We start from the raw sequence: 6410 nt of genomic DNA on the forward strand, positions 1-6410 counted from the left end.
TGTAACAGTCTTCTATAGGGACCTATAGAAAACAGAATAATCTAGACCAAAAAAGGAACATTCACTCTTCTCAGAGTGAGCCTTTTCGTGTGTTCCAAGCAATTAAAGTTGACTGGAAGTTGTCTTTGCACAGGTAGGGAAAAAAACCTGAATTCTCCCGCCACATGCTAACATCAGTTGTCAAAATCATGGGGAAGAAATATTACCAGGTGATAAAATTAGGGGCCTGAGACAAGTTTATTTGCCTGGGCAGCACCTCGCAAATCACCTCTCAGGCATCCACTGCATGGAAAGAGGGCCACCCCCCTCACTGCAGAGACAGCTGAGTGACTCCGCCAAACCCCACTCCATTAGTCTATTGTTCTGAATTGCTCCCTAGAAGAGAACCAGGCAAGAGGCCATTAAACAAACACCTATTTCCGAGAAACGAATGTCTCAGGGCGTGTCATAAACTCAGAAACCATGATCTAGCAACATCCCTGGTTTTGTTTACTATCCCTTGAAGTTCAATAAAAGTAGTTTAAAGTCTGCTTAAAATTCAATTAAAGTATTAAGGAAATAGTTGGAGGGCAAAACCTTCAACCAATTAATGAGGAATTAAGGATGTTGATGGCTCTGCTCCCAGGGGAATTCTCAGGCCACACAGAGAGAAAAAGTGTGAAGTCCCAAAGGTAAATGCCAGCCAAATTCCTTTCCAAGCCTTGATTATGGTTTGATGGCTAGGAAGATACCCCCCAGGGGGATGAGAAGCACCAGATAGGCTGACTGAGAACTTATTCTGCTCCCAGATAAGGCGCCTGTGTAATTCTGGCCCCGCAGTAAACATACGTGTTACAGACCATTGTGATTAATATATATTTTTATTTGTTACCCTCCATTGTACATTTATTTTGTTGTGAGAAGTTAACACTTCCAAGTTAAATTTGGTCTGATCATCACACTCTAGGAAGCCACCTTTGGACAAAGCCAAGAATCTGACTCACTACCCGGAGCAAGAGCCATTAAACTGCAGTGTGGCCCAAACCTGTCCCTTCCCCAGTTGCATCTGTAAGATTGTATTGAAACTCAGCCACACGCATTTGTGTATGAGTTGTCTAAACGGCTGCTTTCTCACTGCATTCCAACTGCTAGCAAGGTTGCCATGGAAGACAGTAGGTCTCACAAAGCATAAAGTATTTAAGATCTGGAGCTTTTTTGTTTTTAATTTTTATTTATTTATTTATTTATTTTGAGGGGTAGGTAATTAGGTTTATTTATTTACTTATTTTCCTACTGGAATTACTGGGAATTGAACCCAAGACCTAGTGCATGCTAGGCATGCACTCTACCACAGAGCTATACCCTCCCCCCTAACATCTGGAACTTAAAAAAAAAAAAAAAAATTTGTCTACCCCTAACCTAGAGAATCCTAGTTTAGACTCCAGATGCAGCAGGGTGATGGTTTCAGGGGTAGCACAACCACACACACTTTCCATGATTCCCTAGAAGGGTTCACAGGACCCAGAAACAGTTAGACGCAGGCTAACGTTTATTTCAGCTGAAGGACACAAAGCAGGATCAGCAAGGGGGAAAGCAGCACTCAGTGGAATCTGCAGGGAACAGGTTTCTAAAGGCCTCCTTCATGGAAGTCCCACAGGATATGCTGTTCCTCCAGTAATGATCTGGAGGACATGCAAAGTGTTTCTGCCCAAGGACACCTACCTAAATCTCAGACTCCAGGTCTCTTACTGAGGGCTGGTTTCATAGGTACATTCCCCTATGTGGCGGGCCATGATTTCCGCGAATCCAGACCCCCTAGTCCGGTATCCACCGGAAATCACTGTGTCTGCACAAACTGTCTTGACAATTTGGTATAGCATGATTGGGTGCCTCAGGTGTACAAAAGCCCTTATTAATTAGTAACAGAGGGAACAGGCCAAGGGTCATGTTCCCAGGAATTGGCCAAGGGTCAGTGACAGAGCAGGGTCTCCTCAAGATATGTTTGTGTTGAACAACCAGGCCTGGAGTCTTTCCCACTCAGGGGATGCAGGTGTGGACGGGAGAGGGGACAGGTTTCTCCTAAACAAAACCTAGACTTCTTTCGAAGACTCAGGTTCGCCGAAAACTATTTGCAGGACAGACTGACCCTCTGTCTCAGAGTTGGGCCCCAACAGCTTACCCCACTCATCTGGTCATAGTGGTTGTTTCAGGGACTGTCACAGGATCAGATTTATAGCAAGAAGAGATAGGACAGTTCTCGGTGAGAGAGTTTTCTACTCTCCTATGGAAACTATTTTCTAAAACATGCTCTTTTCCCCCTGTTTTATTTAGGATGTAACTGTGTGGCCTGGATGTTTTCTGATCACTGTTGCTACCATTAATACAACTTGTATGCTATCCAAGCTCTAAAGTAGGTGACAGCAAAACTGTGAGAGATGCAGAGAAAGACAGCTGGGACCTTGAAGACACAGGACCCTAAATCAAACAGCTAATCTGATGCTGTGTGCTTCTGGGTTTTCTATTAGGCAGGCCAAAAAAACAAAAAATTCTATTTCTGTTTAAGCCAATCTGAATTGGGATCTCTGTCACTGACAGTAAACTTCCCTGACCAATAAAGTGTCATCATTCCTAGTTTATAAGGGAGAAGACCAAAGCATAGATAAGTTAAATAATTTGACTGTTGTCACAACTACAATGAATGGCAGGACCAGGATTCAGGAGCATTTCTCTTTGTGCCCAAAACTGATACACTTTTCTCCTAATTCATGCAGCCACTAGAGTTGCTTGTGGAACTCATCCTCCATCTCTCACCAGAATCGGCGATGTGTTTGAGACCCACCATGCAATCAGATGCCACATGGGAATTATCTGTAGCATCATTGGTTTTATAGCTGTCCTATCCTACAAACTGGGAATATCTGAGCCTTAATGTGAAAACAGAGTGGAGACCAACCTGACCAGTCCTTTGGCTTTGTGTCCTCCTTCTCCTTAGCCACTTTATATGTTACCTTCCATTTTTCCTGAACCATATATGGAGTCAAATAAATTATCTCTCTTATTCCAGGGTTCCTGAAGAACTCCAGATTTTAGGTTCAAATGTTAGATCCAAATAAAAACAGTTAGTTGAGTATAGCTTCTAATAAGAACCATTCCAAATGATTTTACTAGGCTTATCTATAATTAAATTTATTAACTATTCATGCTTATGTATAATCTCAATTATATTCACACAGAAAAAGAAAAAAACTACTACGTATGTCCCCAGAAAGAAAAAGGTGAAGTGTAACTGTGGGGGAAAAATCTTTTCAAATATTCTCATACTGTGAGCCTATTATAAGTGCAAAAAGATTAAAGATATAGTATAAAGGTGTGTATTTAAATTGCTACAAATAACTGTTTAACTGGAGCTGCCTGGGGTACATCAGTAGCCCCCAAATGATCAAAAGCTATTGCTCCAGGCAAGGTCCAAAACCACCTGCTTATCTAAAGAACTTTAGTTGACAGAACTGATATTATGCATGTATATTGATACTTCTTGAAACAACGATTTAAAAAAAAAAAAGTATCTATCCAAAACTAACAGAAGGCAAACAGATTGGGAGTTAAGTTTGCAATTCTGCTACCAACTCATCCTTTGCGTTGTGTAGAAATGTGATGATTTCTTAGGATGTTTCACAAATCTCTTACCCTGTCCTTGTTACCTAGTGGAAAAAGAAAATTCAGGGAATATTGAAACTTAAATAAGTGCTCTGTTTCACTCTGTTCGTACTACAACCCCAAGCAAAATTGTGACGTAGGATAGGTTAATTTTATTCCCCAGTCCACTGTTAAGTCCTACCTTTGAATGAAAAGGTGTGGTAAGCTAGTTACACTATTATTTTGCATTTTTTATACAACTATAGGAAGAAAAACATATTACAGCAGACTTATTAATCCACATATGTATAGGTAGATAGTATATAGCTTTTGTTTCAATGATATTAGTGTATATTTTGTGTTTTATATACATTATATGCAATTAGATATTGCATGTGTGATTTAATATAAATATTATATATTTTATATATCTGTATATATAATTGAAACAAAAGTAATACAAAACAATATTTACCTGTACTTTATGTATTGCACTGAGACTTTTTATTCTGCCCTTTTTCATCTTTGTAAAAAGCAGCTCATAACTTGACTTATTAAATTGATTTCAAAACCTGCTAATGGGTTATGACTCGCAAATTAAAAAGCAGTAATTTATAGTAAGGAATAAATACCCATCAACGTCTCAAATTCCTACTTCTGTAATTTATATGTCAGCAGAGGTGAGAACCAGTTGTAAAGACACTTAATAATAGAATACCAGACATCAGTGAGGACACAAGAATACTTATTTGGAAGTTTTCAACGAATTTGGCAAATTCTTCCAGGAAGACAGTTTCTCCTTCTTGCAAAACTCACGGTAACCTTACAGTCAAGTGTGGCCAGGATGTAGTGGACCACTTTCAATCCTGGTCATAAGCCCTCAGGCACGATCCCCATCCTCCACCCCTCCATGTGAGGCAGATAGCAGAGTCGTCTTAAAAGCCACGAGTTGAAAATGACAAAACCACACGATGGAAGGAGGCTAAGTACCTTCATCCCTGCTCAAAAGAGATCCACTCGTCAATAATGAACACCAGTTTTGGACTTCATATGAAGGAGAAAGAAACTTCTATTGTGTGAAGCCCCGAAGATTTGGGGGTTTGTCTGTTATAGCAGCTAGCATTCCTTTTACTAATACACAAGCTGGCATTTCAGAAAGTACTAAAAATAACCTTCTGACAGGGCAAAATAGAAGCTCTTCAATTTCAAGGGGAGAGCCACACTTTGAAGCATTCCCAACATAAGGAGGAAGAAGCACTCATCTCCTGATCAGAAATAAAGCAGACTGTACTCAGGTTCCTTCCTGTGTCAACGCTCCTGAGTCTGCTGGTCAGTTTTTTCTCTCATGGTCTTCTCACTTTCGCAACTTTACGTCTTCCTATAAGCTCCTCAAAAACTCATCTCCTTAATCCCATGGCTTTCTTCCATATTCCAAATCCAAACTCCTTTGAATGCTTCAGTAACGATAAACACATTCTGACATAAATGAGATGACAAAAGCTAGTGAAGTGGGGAGCAGTGAGACCAGGGTGTCCATTTCGAGCATTAGCTGGAAGCGTCCCCAAATTCAGTGTGTGCTTGTCTAATAGCCCTCTCTCCCCGCTCCTTTCCAGACCTCATCCCGGGACTCTAGGCAGCCTATTTGATTTTCTTACTTCCTTAGTGAAGAGAGAAAGTTTCCCTCACTTCCTCCATCATTAAAGTGGAGTTCTCTTTTGTTGTTACTGATTTTTTTGTCTTTAGCAAGTTGTGGGGGTTATGAATCCATTTTCCCAGTGCCTAACATTTCTTGGAGTGGCCGATCACTGAAAGCTAAAGTCAGCAGGGCAGAGAAACCAAATGTGTAGTAGAAGGGAAAATATTCACTTCATCACTCTTATTCGACCTGCTATGCAGAACCTGGGAAATTACCAAAGCCCCAAATAACAGAATGATTGCTCAAATACTCCCCCAAAAATCCAAGTTAAGTTAGTTATGAGAAAACGCATCCCATAGCTTCACTGTCCATGGGGATAATTTGTTAGTGAAGAAGAGCAGTGGAACTTTCTTTTCAAGGGTCTCTGTGCAAAGGTATAATTCTGTGGACAGAGTCTGATCCAAATCTTGGCTCCAAACAACATCAGTTGTATACATAACATCGATATCTGACTGAAGGTTTTGGAAACTCAGTTCTCTCATAGTTGAAGGCAGGCATTTCCTGGTTAGAGTGTTAAAATGACTAGAGTGTGTGCATATTTTTTCCAGCATATAGTAGGTGCTCAATAAATAAATCATATTATCGTTGAAAATATGAAATCATTTTCATACTGCAAATTCCTAGGACATAAAAGCACAGCAAGTGTGAATTGGGCATATAATATCATAATATTGCATTACATAGGAGTTTTTATTGGCAGAACTAAGTACATTGCATGAGGCAGAGGGCAATTTGTATCTAATCCACTTAGCTTAACAGAAAAATTTGCAAAACCTTGAACCTTCAAGGAGTGCAAAGCTATGGTTAATTTAATTTCTACTTAATTCCAGATTAACAGGAAAAATTATTTTGTTTGAACACTTTTCAGAATTTTCCTAAAATATATTAGTTCAATTTTCCATTGAAGAACAGAAGGGACACAGACTATTTCTCTAATGACTGAGGGCTTTTCATGACTCAGGCTCACCAGGGCAAAAATGAAAATAACACAAATTTACATAATCTGGAACCCTGCTCCTATAGATGCGGGCATTACAGACTTCAGAGAAAATAAATGTTTGACCGAATCTGTACTAATCAAGAACTATGTCCCAGAAAC

This window comes from Camelus bactrianus, chromosome 20 (assembly GCF_048773025.1).
Source record: "Camelus bactrianus isolate YW-2024 breed Bactrian camel chromosome 20, ASM4877302v1, whole genome shotgun sequence".
NCBI classification, from domain to species: domain Eukaryota; kingdom Metazoa; phylum Chordata; class Mammalia; order Artiodactyla; family Camelidae; genus Camelus; species Camelus bactrianus.